Raw genomic sequence first — 16,743 nt, forward strand, 5'->3', positions numbered from 1 at the left:
GAAGTTACGCAGTTGGAAAACATGTTTTCCTCACAGAGATATTATGATGCTTGCTTAACCTAAAACCAGTTTGTATATATTTATCAGATAAAAGGCAAAATATGCTTTATTTCTTTATTTTTCTTTCATTCTTGCTGTGGTAGAGAAAGTGTTGAAACTATTGCAGACAATTAAACCAGGATCCAGACTCAATCCACTCTGTGTTCATGGTTTGATTAGGTCAAAGCCTCTATCACTTATTGTCTCAGCTATGGAGAGCAGCCTGTTTCTTGCAGTAGAAGAGAGCAGTAAATCCAGTAGGGCTGTCACAACACTGTATCTAGTCTGCAGCTGACAAAATAGATCAGACTCCTCATCCTCGCTTTCAAGGTTCTGTACAGCATTGCTCACCCTACAACTTAGTATTTGTCTCTGCTGCGCCCCACCCTTCCCACATACCATATGCTCTACCAACTCCTGTCTTAACATGCCCTTCACCACCTTGTCCCACTCGCAATTCTGTGCTGTTTTCATGCTGCCCTTATGTCTAGGGCAGCTTCCCCCTTCCAGAGTACAAAGCATGAAAGTGTACTGTTTTTCCTGCATTTTGCTGCATTAAACAGAGTGTATGTATAGAAAGAGACATTACTGAACCACAGCTTGTAATGATGTAGCTTGTTCAGAGAACTCATGATGATGTTTAACTGGAAGGCCTTTTTTTTGCCAGCATGTACTTCTGTTCATCATCACTCCATTTTATAGTACTTGTGCAACCCAGTAAGCTGCCTAAGTAGGTTTTACCACTTACTCCCACTATCAATGACTTTCATGTTTTCCGCAGAACCAATTAACTTAATCAGTTTTTTTCCATTGGGGAAAGGCTGGCTGCATATTTATTTGCCCCATGTATTTGCATGTGGCAGCCAACTTTTTGTGCCAGCAGAAATCAACACAACATAAAATTAGCTAGCAGAAGGAGAGAATGAAGAGTAGGTGGAGTGCTGCCACTATTGTTTAGTATGACAGCAGCATAAGAACATGCATATTAGGCAAGAGGAGAGAAGGCAGGGCAGGGAACTGAAGGGAAGAGTTTGGAGAAGAGCAGGTGAAGCAGGCAGATGAGCCAAGGATGGCCTGGGCCTGAGCAGAGGAGGAGGTGAGAGGTATAGGTCTGCTGCTATGTCTGGTGGGAGGGGTTGCAGAGGTAGACTTGACTGGCACAGGCAGTGGTGATGCAAGAGGCTGAGATAGAGATGATAGTGTGAGAGTAGCAAAGGAGAGGCAAATCAGTAAGGAAGTGCAGGAAACAGAGTAGGATTTTCTAAAAGCATTCTAAGGTTCTGGCCTAACTGTTCCCATCACACTCAGTGGGAGTTTTACCATTGATGTTAATGGGAGCAGAATAGGTCAAGGCTGAGCTCTTTTGAAAATGCAACCCTTAACCTTATTCCTGGCTGTAAAAGAAACAAAGATTTTCACTGTAAATTCATTTTCTTAAAATCAACTGTCCCTTCTCAGCCTGTTATCATGGAACGATCACACCCAAAAAACCACCGCAGCAGCTAAATTCTGATTGTATCCCTGTTCAGTTGCAAGTGGGGAAAGGGAGAGGGTCATTGATCTGCCAAGAATCACTTAAAAGCCAAGTTTATCTAGGCAGAAGAGGCCCCTTTATACTTCCTGCAATAAGCCAAGAGACTGCACATCTCTCCCTGTTGAAATAAAACCATGACAACAACATATGCTGATAACTGAAAGGGCTGCTGTTATTAGTGGTAGTAATAATAGTACAGTGGTAGCTTAGGCATTGTACAAACACTCTACAAGGAGTAAGTGTTAGGCACAAGCAGGCAAGCCAAGATTTCTCAAGAGATGCAGAAATGGTCCAGTTCTTTAAGAATATAATGTACAAGAGGAGGGGGAATCTCTTAACAAGAGAATCTCACTAAGACCACCTTTGAGTAGGCTTGGAAGGATTAAATTTGTATTGGTAAATGTCAGTAAATGTTGATGTCACTGTACCACACAGGCAAATTAAAAAAAAATACTTCCATTGATTAATAATCAAAATATACAGGTAGGCAAAGTAAGAAGTGTTGCTTGAGCATTTAGTGGGGTTTGATTTAAGGATATTTACTTTCTATATTTTCACATGTGATGTTGATAGTTTGTGTTTTAAAGGTTATAAGTCTTTGTCTTTGAATTTCAATGTCTGCAGGCATTCAATAATTACTGTCTGAGCTCCCTAATTTCTCGCAACTGTGAAAATTTAAATTGATAAAAATGAAAAAAATGCTTAAATTTTGATATCTATTGAAATTATATAAAAAAAATCTAATTCTGCCAAGCCTAATTATGAGAGAGTGATGTAATCGTGTGGTCCAGTTCCAAACACATGTAAAGTCTGTAGAATGGCAAGCAATCTTCTGGCAAGCTATAGGTGTCATTTTTCATGGTTTCTATCTAAAACATGACCAGTTGTGAAATTTTAGTTTCCTCTTAGCTATGACTTTGAGAATATGATTATCCTAAGTTAAAGCTTGACCAAGAGTAAGAATGTTTTTATCATTGAAAATAGTTAACATTAATAATGTGTCCTTCCACACACAATACCAGCTCCTGAACGATCTTCTGTAAAGAAAAAGTTGTCTCTTTAGTGAAAGGGAGAATAGAAAAGCCACTCCTATATTGAATCTACAGATCAAAATTGCTGCCGCTTAACCAATTACATAGATTTCAGAATCTGCACTTCTTGCAAGAAAGCATTACTGGCCCACTTTTGTTTTTAAAATTCATATTGCTGTGCCCTCCCTATGCCCACCTCTGCATCCGTTGATTAAGTAGCCAACATGAAGAGCGAACAGGGGAAGGCAAGAGTTAGAAACATCAAATGAAGGATTGAGGGAAAGCAGGAGAGCTCAAAGGGAGGCAATCCAGTAGAGTGCCTATGTGTTTTTAACATTGTTTAACCTTGCAAACCAGCTGCTTGAAAAGAAAATGCTTTCTGGGATCAAAACTGTCAAATGAGCCTCCATCTCAAAATGAAAACCGAATTTTTAAACCTCTGTAAATCTGGAAAATAAGCTCAACCTCCTGCATCACTTTAGTGTTATTCAAACAGTTGCTAATCTCTACAGTACTTTGACCCCTCCTTTTGCAGCATCCAGCTGAGGACTCAGAAGCAAGTCAGAGTAGCTGCCTTCATCCTCTGTCACCTTCAAAATCCAAAGGCTCAAACTGATACCAGAATTCTTCTGCAACATGATCATACCTTCCTGGGGAGACAGGTGCCAAAGGAAATTCCATAGTGCCAGTGGTATCCTTGGTCTTAGGGTATGTCTACACTATTAAATTAGATTGAATTTATAAAGTCAATTTTTTCAGAAATCGATTTTATACAGTCAATTGTGTGTGTCCCCACTTAAGACCATTAAGTAGGCGGAGTGTGTCCACAGTACCAAGACTAGCATAGACTTTTGGAGCATTTCACTGTGGGTAGCTGTCCCACAGTTCCCACAGTCTCCGCTGCCCATTGGAATTCTGGGCTGAGTTCCTAATGCCTGATGGGGCAAAAACATTGTCGCGAGTGGTTCTGGGTAAATGCTGTCAGCCCCTTCCCCCATCCATGAAAGCAATGGCAATAAATCACTACTTGCCTTTTTTCCTGGGTTACCAGTGCAGATGCGATACCATGGCAAGCATGGAGCCCACTCAGCTCACTGTCACCGTACGTCTCCTGGGTGCTGCCAGACATGGTATTGCATTGCTACACAGCAGCAGCTCATTGCCTTTTGTCAGCTGACAGGGCATTACGACTGGTAGCCATTGTTCTTGTCTCCTGGGTGCTCTTATAGCCAACCTCGATGAGGTCATTCGGGGGCACATGGGCAGACACGTGTGCTCCTGGCTAGCCTCAGTGAGGTTGCTCAGGGGCACCTGGACATAAATGAGAGACGACGATGTCTAGCAGTTGTACTGCACCGTCTTCTGGCGAGCAGCCAGGAGATGATGATGATGATGTCTAGCAGTTAGGCTGGCAGCAGATGGTGCAGTACAAGATGTATAAGAGAGATGGAGTGGATCAAAACAATAAAGAGACCAGATTTGTTTTGTATTCATTTGCTCCCCAACACCATGAATAGTGGGGGAGGGATAGTTTAATGGTTTGAGCATTGGCCTGCTAAACCCAAGACTTTGAGTTCAGCCCTTGAGGGGGCCATTCTGTGTAAAATCCCTGTAAGCCATGTCATCAGTAGCCCCTTCCTCCATCAGAGCTATAGCAAACAATCATTTTGCACCTTTTTTTTAGTGCAGACACCATTACACAGCAAGCATAGAGCCCACTCAGATCACCTCCACAATTATGAGCACTTTAAATACTACGCGCATTATCCTGCAGTATATGCAGAACCAGAACCTGCAAAAGCAAAACCAGATGAGGAGGCAATGGCAGCACAATGATGAGAGTGATGAGGACATGGACACAGACTTCTCTCAAAGTACGGGCCCTGGCAATGTGGACATCATGGTGTTAATGGGGCAGGTTCATGCCATGGAACGCCGATTCTGGGCCCAGGAAACAAGCACAGACTGGTGGGACCGCATAGTGTTGCATGTTTGGGACAATTCCCAGTGGCTGCGAAACTTTCACATGTGTAAGGGCACTTTCATGGAGCTTTGACTTGCTTTCCCCTGCCCTGAAGCTCAAGAATATGAAGATGAGAGCAGCCCTCACAGTTCACAAGCGAGTGGCAACGGCCCTGTGGAAGCTTGCAATGCCAGAAAGCTATGTCTGTTGGGCATCAATTTGGAGTGGGCAAATCTACTGTGGGGGCTGCTGTGATCCAAGTAGCCAATGCAATCAAAGAGCTGCTGATATCAAGGGTAGTGACTCTGGGAAATGGGCAGGCCATAGTAGATGGCTTTGCTGCAATGAGATTCCCTAACCGGGGTGGGGCAATAGACAGAACTCATATCCCTATCTTGGAACCAGAGCACCAAGCCAGCGAGTTCATAAACCGAAATGGGTTCTTTTCAATGGTGCTGCAAGCACTGGTGGATCACAAGGGACATTTCACCAACATCAATGTGGGATGGCTGGGAAAGGTACATGACACTCGCATCTTCAGGAACTCTGGTCTGTTTCAAAAGCTTCAGCAAGGGACTTTCTTCCAAGACCAGAAAATAACAGTTGGGGATATTGAAATGCCTATAGTTATCCTGGGGGACCCAACCTACCCCTTAATGCCATGGCTAATGAAGCTGTACACAGTCAGCCTGGATAGTAGTCATGAGCTGTTCAGCTATAGGCTGGGCAAGTGCAGAATGGTGGTGGAATGTGCATTTGGACTTTTAAAAGTGCACTGGTGCTGTTTACTGACTCAGATAGACCTCAGCAAAACCAATATTCCCATTGTTATTACCGCTTGCTGTGTGCTCCACAATATCTGTGAGAGTAAGGGGGAGACATTTATGGTGGGGTGGGAGGTTGAGGCAAATCACCTGGCCTCTGATTACATGCAGCCAGACACCAGGGTGTTTAGCAGAGTACAGGAGGGTTTGGTGCACATCAGAGAAGCTTTGAAAACCAGTTTCATGACTGGCCAGGCTACAGTGTGAAAGTTTTGTTTGTTTGTTTCTCCTTGATGGAACCCCCTCCTCCTCCTTGGTTCACTCTACTTCTCTGTAAGCTAACCACCCTCCCCTCCCACCTTCAGAGGCAATAAAGTCCTTGTTGCTTCACATTCATGCATTCTTTATTAATTCATCACACAAATAGGAGGATAACTGCCAAGGTAGCCTGGGAGGGGTGGGTCAGGAAGGAAGCACAGGTGAGGGTGAGGGAGGAAGGAAGGACAAGGCCACACTGCACTTTAAAACTTCTTGAATGCCAGCTTTCTGTTGCTTGGGCAGTCCTCTGGGTGAGGAGGTTATGGAACTTGGGGAGGAGGGTGGTTGGTTATACAGGGGCTCTAGCAGTGATCTGTGCTCAAGCTGCCTATCCTGAACCTCAACCATACACTGGAGCATATCAGTTTGTTCCTCCAGGAGCCTCAGCATTGCCCCTTGCCTTCTGTCACCAAGCTGACACCACCTATCATCTTCAGCCTGCCACCTGTCCTCGCATTCATATTGTGCTTTCCTGGACTCTGACATTGTCTGCCTCCATTCATTCTGCTTGGCTCTTTCAGTGTGGGAGGACTGCATGAGCTCAGAGAACATTTAATCGTGAGTGCGGTTTTTTTGGCCTTCTAATCTTCGCTAGCCTCTGGGAAGGAGGAGATAGTGTGAGCTTTGAAACATTTGCAGCTGGTGGAGGAAAAAAGAGGGAGAGTGGTAGTTAAAAAGACACATTTTAGAGGACAATGGGTAGACTCTTTCATGGTAAACCTTGCTGATAACATTACATAGCACATGTGCTTTCAGTACAAGGTCACATTTTGCCTCTTATTGAGGGTATGCTGGTTTGGTGTAAGATCTTTCATGCAGGGCTGGGCAACAGAATTTGGCTTGCAGGCAGCCATGGTAAGACAGTCTTTTGGCTTCTTTAACCTTCATAATGTGGGAATGGTTTTAAACAGCAGCGCCCTAATTTCCCATACCAAGCAGCCATTGGGTTGGCCATTTTAAAGGAGGAGGGGCTGCAGTTTTTGGGTTAATGTGCAGCACAAACCCAACTAAAGCCCCCCACTCCTACACACCCCCAATTTTCTGGGATGATTGCTTCACCCCTCCCCACACCACATGGCTAACAGCAGGAAACATTTCTGTTCAGCCAAAGGCAAACAGCCCAGTGGGAAGAGACACCTTTGAATGTCCCCTTAATAAAATCACCCTATTTTGACCAGGAATGATATCAGTCTCCTGAGGATAACACAGAGAGATAAAGAATGGATGATGTTTGAATGCCAGCAAACACCGGGACCATTCACTGCCATGCTTTGTTATGCAATGATTCCAGACTACATGCTACTGGCCTGGCATGGTAAATACAGAAAAAAAGCATATCTACTAAACACAAATCCCCATTCCTTCCAGCAATCATTGCTATCCCAATCCCAGGAGAGACTCTAGAAACTGGAAGATATTAATGATTTCTACGTCTTAGAAGGCAGAAATAGTGTACTTAGGAAGATGTCTTTCTTTCCTCTACATGCTTTGTGCAGGCTCTGCTCTAATAAAAATAACAATCCTGCTTTGCTCTCCTGAAACTGTGTAACATTCACTTCATATAGATTGCTCTGATTATTTTTCCTCACCCATTTTGTAGAGATGTGCCTTCCATTCCTCACCTTTATCACTCCTGTCTCACCTCCTTTTCCATATATTGTTTCTTGGGGCAACGAATAATCCTGGCTCACGAATATCAGATGTATGTAAGTTAGATGGCAGAATCATGTTCCAGCAGGGTTATTTTATATAAATTATAGAAAAGCAGACTTTCTGCCTTTCAGATCTTTAATATTTAGATGTTTGGATTTTGTACAGCACTTTCATTTTCACAGCAGCTGTAGGCATGTTGTTTCCAAGTGAGTCTGTGTGCAGACCATTTTCTGAGCCACCTTGTCTGATGAAACACTTTCAGCTTACATCAGTGGAGTCAGTTGGCTTGACTTTTTTTTTTTAAATTCTTGTAAAATATGTATTTTGATATTCCACATCCACATCTGCCATAAGTCAATGAGAGCCCTTGTGATTATTTGTTGTGCTACCATAAATTTAACAAAAACTATGCCAAGCAAAGCTGTGCAGAGCAACCTCAGAATTCTGAAGGCTAGTGGTGATCAGAGAACAATAATATTAGCATTGCATGGCTAGCTTAATCTCTTTTCTCCTGTAACCTTAACACTGTTTCAGACATTGATCAAAAATAAGACAATTCACTAATTTCCTTCCAATGAAGTTTAGTATCTAATTATAATTAAGTGGCATTTAATTAAAACACTTTTCCTAAGTGGGTCTTTGCTGAATCATGTTAACGGGCTCATTTGGGTTATCACATATGGTTTCTGTTTATCATGTGTAGTGGGAGTAGACTTGGTTGGTGAATCTTAATATGCTTTATACAGCTGTTCACCACACACTAAGGAGCTGATAAGCAAACATTAGCTAGCTGCTGAATGCAATAATAAACTGAGATATGTACCTATTGTGTAATCCGGCACACATGTGCCAGTTACTTTTTGTACCTTCCATTTTACTTTAACCATGAATAGCTTTAATATATTCTACAACCCTCCTTATGTTTTAAAACTTTTGAATTCAATTCCCACTTAAATGTTTACCTTTACACCTTTTTAATTTCTTTACATATTGTGACTGGACTTTTCTCCAGTGTTGTAAGAGCTATCATAATGTTTCTTCCCAGACAACTTAGTGAATTAACATGCTTGCCAGTTTCAAGGCTGCAGAAATGTTCCATGCTCACTGCTGTGAGCCTTACACTTGGCAAGTGCCAACAGGTCTGCAGTGATGTTTAAAAGAATTTTATTCATTGGCAACTCCACCATCATTCCTTAGTGTCACCTCTCTCACTGTTCTGGCCATGATCTTCTCCTCCCCACCCTCCTAGCAGGCATCCTGTCTTTTGCTGCATCATATTCAAGCTCTTCACTAGACCACGTCAAAATCTTTCAAACAAACCCTTTTTTTCCAATGAAAAAGGACAAATTTTCAAATTGGAAAAAATTCACAGACTTTTAGTTCTGCTGAAATACTTGGTGTTTGTGGTTTTTTGTTTGTTTTTGTTTTAATGAATTGTTTCTGCTGTTCTGAATTAATTTTAATTTTTGGTGTCTCACTGGGAAATGTTAGGTTGAATACAGGCTCTCATGTTATGTGGTATCGTTCTGGCTTGGTTGGCTGAGTGTGCAGATAAATTCTTGGAGACTGTGTGATACACTGACTCCAGCAGCGTCTCACTCTGGCATTCCTTTGTGCTTGGGGAAGCAGGCTGATAGTGTGTGGACACACTGGGGGTCACTGAAGCAGGCCAGCTACTTTGATTTCATAAGCAGTACTACTGTCTCCCTCTTGGTGTGAGGTTTTCATCAGTGTTTGCCTCTCAGCTCTGCTTGTTCACCTGTTGGGTGGAGAGGAAATATTTCCCTACTTCTGAGAGGTTCAAAAGTGATTGGCAATGTGGGAAAGACTTCTCAAAAAGGCCTATGGCTTGTTCTTAATTTTTGAAAGGAGAAGACTGGTGACAGCCTTTGGGATAGACCAGTGTCACATCCTATGTGTTCCTCTGAGCATGGCAGACCACAAACAGAGGCTGCAAAGAAGCAGCAGTCCTTTCAGATACAATTAAAGGAATATTTTTCAACTCCAACTTGAGATTGCTCCCTGGGAAGGGCATTGCCTGATTCCTTAAACAGTCCTGGGAAGGGAAGGGGACTCACTCGTGACCTGGAAGCTTCAAGAGATGAATGTTCCCCTGACAAACATTGATGTTGAAGGTTGTGATAACTCATAATGACATCAGTGATGCTGAGGAGTCTTTCCTTCAGAGTGCAGCTCCAGTTAGTCCATCCTTTGTATACTCAGACCAGCATGAGGGTGAAGCTGTGCTGGAGATTACTCCAGGGCGTGCTAGTGGCCAGGGAACTATCCCTCTCTAATAAATGCTGAAGGCCTTTTTCAGTCCTGGCATGGACATTTTTCTTAGCTCTCAATTGGGATGAAATGTGACTGCAGCCCCTAGCAGTGCAAAGAGGCTCTGTGTGCATTGGTAGGAGGGCATTGCTCTTGCAATATGTCACTTTCAGCAGCAAACAGCAATTTAGATCCCAGGTGGCAGGCCCAGTAAATCAACAAAACCATCCTCCTGGCTTTGGAGGTATTGTTGGATTGTACAAGGGCAGTGCATCAACAACAGGCTCACAAGGTCAGTCTAGGCAACAAGAAAGTGAACATCAGGAATGATTACACAAATAGGAACACTGGAACTGTTAGTGGCTGAGTGCCAGAGCAGTCACACCCACTGAGTTCACAAAACCACACATAGCAATGGCAGTACCACTGCTCACAAGTGTGGCAGCAGCATTGTCAGTTCCAACCTCAATTGACCGCATGCCGCCATCTGTGTGCAGCTTTGAGAAGCAGCATACTGTGCACCACATTTTGTAGAAAACTGACAGCTGTCACTTTGGTGTGGTTAAAGCCCCTGAGCTATCACTTGGCTTTGAGGTTACAGATGACTGGGTCAATGTATTGAAGGCAGTGCATGGTGGTGGACTCTCACACATTCCTTGCCTTGCCCATTACCTGAATCTTGCTGCCTGAGAATTCCTGCAAAAAGAGAGGAGTGCCTGTAATTGTCCTCCTATGGCCTGAAAGATCTGTGTGCAAAGTGGCTCTAGAGAGCACTGGCCTGCCACCACCTCCCTATATGTATCTCTTGTGGAGAAGACAGGTTGCCTGTGAAGGTTTCCCTGACACCTCTCTGCCAGGGAGCAGAATCTGCCATCCTGTGCTCCTTTACTGTGACTAACAGAAGCTTCTCCATTGCCTTTCCTCTTCTCCCATAGATATTACTCCTTCATATTACCCTCCCCTGGAGCCCCATTCCCTCTCCAGGAGTGCAGGCATGATGGCTGACAAAGGACATCCTTTCCCAGATTAGTTCAATAACCAAAACATTTTTGGTTTAATTTTCCCTCCCAGAACCCTAAAATTGGAAACATCACGATTTATATTTTCAAAATATTTTGCAATACTCTCCCCCTTCAGAATATTTGGATCAGCCTTCACCTGCAATATTTTACATAATCATACTCCTGACTACACTTTCTTCCTTTCATGTACCTACCTACCTTGTTCGCTCTGTTATCTTTGGGCTTGACCTTTAATCAAGCAAAACTTCATTTGAAATCACACCTGAATCAGAACTGGCCCTATGAAGTTCTTTCTAACTGTCCTCTTATAGAATAATCCTATGGAACTGAGATAAATGCAATGCAAGAACTGGATCAAAATACCCTTTTATCTTAAACAAATGAAAAACGTCATCACTCTAATTTCTGGAGACCTAATCCAGAGTCCATTGACATCAATGGAAAGAATCTCACTAACTACAATTCTACAGAACGGCTCAAAAAGCTTGCAAAACTAACATCATTCTTAAATACATTCTACAGGTTTATAGAGCAATTTGAATAGCACCTTCTGGGTTTCATGCACATTAAATTTTATAGGAGTTTTGCATAAGAATCACAGGACTGATTTTTTTTTTAATGTTTTATGCTGTTTGCTAAGCTGGAATAGTGTCTTGCCTTTTTTTACCTTCCATCCTCCATCTTTCTACTCAAATCCTAACTTAAAAAACAGTTCATTTGATAAAGACTGGTGAATTTTCTACACCGGAACTCTGCGTTTTGTTTTGTCTCTCAGATCATTGTTTTATGAAAAGCCCAAATTGGCTCATCACTTCCAAAATAGGCTTCCCAGGACTAACAAGATTGTAATGGCTCTTTACAGTGCAGGTCAAAAAGGTTCTTTCAAATGTGTTTTTCTACAGAAAATAGGAGTTTTGACACAGCAAAATTTTTCATGAAAACTCTCTGCTTTTTATAGAAATGAGTTTTTGTTGAAATCTTTTTAGATGAAAACTGAAATATAAGTTTTGTTTGAAAACCAAAAAATTCTGAGTTGTATCCAAAAGCTTGTAGTTTTGCGTTCTTCAACTAAAGTCTAATTTTTTTCTCTTTTGACGCAGGGGAAAAGATACATTTTCCAGTCTGCTCTAGTCATTTAATCTGCAAAAGCTCAGGAGCCCCTATTCTGTTGGTGGTTCTAGTGCTATCATCACCAGTTGTGCTTTAAGTACTGTGACTAATACCTGCCATGGGTGGTTCATTCTCTCTCATATTCTCCCCAAGAAGAGAATTGTGTGCGCACAATGTAATGTTTTGATTTGGTAGGGTTTTGTGTTTGGGGTTTATTTTATACATGCACTGGTACAGAGTTGTTGGAGAAGGCAAGACTGAAGAAGTGCACCTTGTGCTTGGCTGTGGCTCATGAGAAATTATGGATCTTTTAAAAAGCCTCCTTAGGCTCAGGGCATATGAAGGGAAGTCAAACATTCTCCTAAGGTTCTAGGGAGATTAGGGACCTTGGGAGAGGTGTAATGTAGCAACAGAAGGTATCACTCTTTTCTCCCCTAACCCCAGTGCCCTCCTGCCTGGCTGGCTGCTCCTGCTTCCCAGCACCATCACATGAGCTGCCAATGAGCTGAAATTGCTGTAGCTTATCAGTTTCCCATGTCCCATGCTTACTACTTAAAATATTCATAACTTTTAAAATAAGAGTCTAAATTAGACTGTTTAATTACCTAATCTTTATTTATGTGCACTACAGCTCTATCCTTTATCTTTACTTCTTGGGGTGTCTCTTGCAACAAAGTGAATAAAAACACTGACATTTGTGAACTCTGGACACCTCTTGAGAGGGAAGCGATGTCCTATTTAATTAATGAATCCTTCATCCACTAGGCATAAAATCGAGTAGGAAAACTCCTACCTCTGCCACAGACCATTACCAACTGTAAGGCCGATATTTCTGTGTGAATTTTATGGGCAGGCAGTGCAAAATCAAGCTTACAATAGCAACTCTGTGGCAGTAGAAACTATGGAGCAGCTGTAACAGATCCACAATAATGGCCTGATGATGGGCTGTCATTTAAATCAGGACCAATCATAGTTCCTCCAACTTTCACAGAGTTAACCAGGCAGTCAAATAGAGTAGAATGCAATAGGATGTGCCTTTAAATCTGACTCTTTTATCCATGGCGATCAATAATGATTAACACATCACTCTCCCTCTTTGACTCTTCAGGGATATGTCTTTTCAAGTGATGATGATGCTGCGTACTTTCCCTTTCGAGTCTGAATGTCTTCATGATGAGTGATAAATCTATAAACATTTGACCTTAATGAGGAGCATGGTATACATTTTCTTTTAGTTTTGTATGAGCTGTATGGGAGCCAAATTAGGCCTGTCACATGTTGTTGACCTGAATTTGAGTGGGAAGGGTGCATGAGGACACATTCTCCAGCATGTGTCCAACTGAAAATAAGTCATTTACTTTCTGGCCTGTCCATTATGATTAGCAGAACACTAACTCTACTTTACACACCCTTTATTCTTCTTTCAAAGTGGACTATCTCTTGTTCCTGATCTGGTGACTTCCATTTTAGATAAGGGTTTTTGGAGGCAAAATGCCCTATTTGGGCTGAATCACAGCCTTTCAAAGAGCTTTTGTCCCTGATTTAGATTGAGTATGCAGCCAATCTAAATACAAATTCAATGTGTTGATGTAAGACTGAAACAGAGTCATTTGTTTCTGCGGTGGGTCTGAGTCAGATCTATCCTGTGGCTCTACTGATGTCATTCTCATTTGGGTAAATAGAGAGGGTATCTGTTTTTTGTATACCTGAGTTGTATAAGGCTTGAAGTATCATATTCTGAAGTGTCCTCCAATGAGAAGCAGCTTTGTTCTTATTGTGTTTCATGACATTCACTATACGTAAGTTCTCTCACAAACAGTACAGTGAGAGGCTATTTTTTATCTTACTCCCATGTTGGAAGCACACTGATGTAAAATAATGCTAAGATACAGAGTGTCTTCTGATTAGATAGGCTTCATTATTACATTGATAAAGTCAAAGAAGACACAGGTCACTATACAAGTATTACAGATAGATCAAATTCACAAGAGTTCCTGTTGGCTAGAGCTGACCTGACTTGGGAGTTAGTGTGAAAATACAGACCTTTTTACTCAGTTTTGTTTAGAAATTGAAAAACAGATTACATTTTTGTTTAAAGAATATTATGGAACACAACATCCCTTTGTTGTCCTATGCATTGTGTGTTGGGAGAAGGGGGGGTTGTTTTTTATTTTTCTGGTTTCCTTTTTAACAAAACAAAAAACAACTGGATAAGCCATATTGTGGACTACTATTTTATCTGGGTAATGGTTATCAACATTTATCATAACATTGATGTTTGTTTCCAAGTGGTCTACAAACTGTCTCTAATCTCTGAAATTATATACACTTCACTTATGATTCAGCAGAGGAAGAATCCTCTCCTATAATACACATTCTATAGACAATTTCTCCTGTGTCCTAACTTGAAATGATTTAGCAAAAAAAATAAAAAATAGCTGGCTGTCCCTGATTAGCTGTTTATAAAAATGTACATTAGTAGTATAATCTTCTCCTAGAAAGAGTGCTCTGAAATCCTCTTTCAAAATTTTACATTAAAGGAGGCTTGACTATATATAATAGTAGTCAAAGTCTGAAAATCCTTGGTCTTTTACTTAACAAATGAATACTGGCAAAATATCTGGATGTTTTTATTTATTTATTTTTTGTAATGATCTCTAGCTTCATCAGAGTTTTTTTTGTTTGTTTGTTTTACACACAAAGCTGTTGAGGAGAGAGTTGAATGACATACGAAAGTATAGAAATTCAGATTTTAAAAATGATCCAATTAACATATTGGGGGGAAAAAGTGTTTGTCAAAATTTGACACTGTGTTTGTGCCCACTAATTCAGAACATTTTTCTCCCTGTCAATCTTGCTCCAAAAAATATTTTGTATCACTGTACATTGATGATATGAACAAAATCATCAAGCTTGCTTTCGGCATGATTTATTAGCAGAATCTAGAAGGTTCAAATACTACAGTTTGATTTTTTTTCTTGTTCCTAAAAGATGACACATTTTTTAGCTGTCTACATTTGTTGCTTCTTATTATTGAAGGCAGCATGAGATCTGCACATGTCAAATTGCCTCTGGCTAGCAAATATATTTCTGGGATACATAACGTTTTAAACAGGAAACACAGGAACAAGTCTACAAGCCAATCTGTCTACAACTAATAAAGTATTCATAACATACTTCTAGAGTAAGAAGCTGAAAAGGAAGCACCTGTCGGTCACAAGCTATATGTTACATTTCCTTTTGTTACAAAAGTGAGACATTGACAGCATGATTGCGCATAGCAAATCAAAATGAGTTTATTAAACTCTGGACCACATCCCTTTTGTATTAAAAAGCTATCAGTTAGGTAGGATTTACATGTGGCCATAGACTGAGTATGGGTTAGGCCATACAATTTAGATTTATGGAACTGTTTCTAATCCCACTTGAGCTACAGACTCCTCATATGATTTTTGACAAGTTAAACCCTATGCTTCAGTTTACCCATCCATGAAATGGGTTTAGTGATAAGTACTCACCCTTGTGAAGAGCTTTGAGGTCTTCAAATGAAAAGTGCTAAAGAATACTTCATATTTATAGTGTGCAAGGACTTGTGTTCTGACTCTTCCTGCCAACCAAAAACCAACAGGCATACCTTGTTGTGGCATCATATAATTTACTAGGAGCTGCAGAATGAGGTTTCATCAATTGTCACTAATCACTGCCTCTCAGTGAATCATCTGGCAACACTCTGTAACAGCAGTGCAAAAACCCCATCATTCCAGAATGCACCTTCTGCCTTTACTGCCTGTGATCTAAAAGTGATTAAACATCCTAGTACTAAGCAGGAACCCAGAGAAGTATGAGGTGATCCTGTAGGTTCGAGGATGCAACCAGGAGAAATGGTGGGAATTATTATTTTCACTGGAAGGATCCTCTCTCCCTGTTGTTCCGTCTTGAGGAGCATGTTGGATGCTTTGATCCTAGATGTTCATGTAGCAGCAGTGACCAAGACTGTGTTTTTTTCCTTAAGTGCTTGACAGATAAGGATGTTACTTTTTTTTTTTTCTGGACTTCCAATGCCTCTGCCTTTACTGATGTCTCCAGACTAGATTACTACAGAGTACGTGGGGCTTGAAAATTCATTTGGTGCAACTGAATTGGGAGTGAGGGTTGAGCCATCCTGATTTAAATAGGAAGGGGCTAGTTGCAAAGCATTTTCAGTCTTCATCTCTGGAACTTACATTCATCTCTCACTTGATCTGGCAGTGTGTGCTTTTGATCTTCAGGGTATGTAGTAGTATTAGATGATTCATACTAGATGATTTGTCCTTACCCACTTCCTACAGGGAAAGGTTATATGGGATGATATACTGGATGTGATTTTGATTAGCTTATTTTCATACTGCTGCTGACCAGGTTTGCATCCATATGTCTGTGATACATATGCTCTCATAGCATCAGCGAGAGAAGTCATGTGAGTACATCTCTCTGCACAGGTCATGTATTTGGGAATACCTGATCAAATCTCTTTAAGTAGCAGAAGAATGGGGACTCTGCATCGCTAAGCAAAGTGGCCTAGTTACAGCCTGGGGCAAATATTCAATATTAAGAGGGACATCTTGTGCCAAAGATATGGAATGGGTTGATCTGACACCTTCTGCTCTCAATTTTTATTTCCACCTTTTATCATTTTATTTCACTAATTTTATTCCTTAAATTTCCTCCCCTCCTCTTTTCTTGTAGTGTCATACCTTCCTTATCGGTCTTCTCTACCTGCTTTCAGTCTGGGGTGGGTGGGGGGGTTCATCTCAAGTATTCAAAAACAGGTCTACCTTTGTGATTCTCATTCTCTTGGAACAAGACAATAGTTGAACAGTGCATTGCTCAATGCATAGTAAGCAAGTATAGACAGATCACTTCAAAGCTATGCCAAAGGTTTTCCACTTCCTGTATCTGTCTTCTTTTTGACTGCTGTATTTCTTTTGCGTATGCTTGTGCTTAAAAATAATAAAGCTAATAAGCACAATAAAGGTCACCATATCATTCATAGTAATGA

Source organism: Gopherus evgoodei, chromosome 8, assembly GCF_007399415.2.
Source record: "Gopherus evgoodei ecotype Sinaloan lineage chromosome 8, rGopEvg1_v1.p, whole genome shotgun sequence".
Lineage (NCBI taxonomy): Eukaryota > Metazoa > Chordata > Testudines > Testudinidae > Gopherus > Gopherus evgoodei.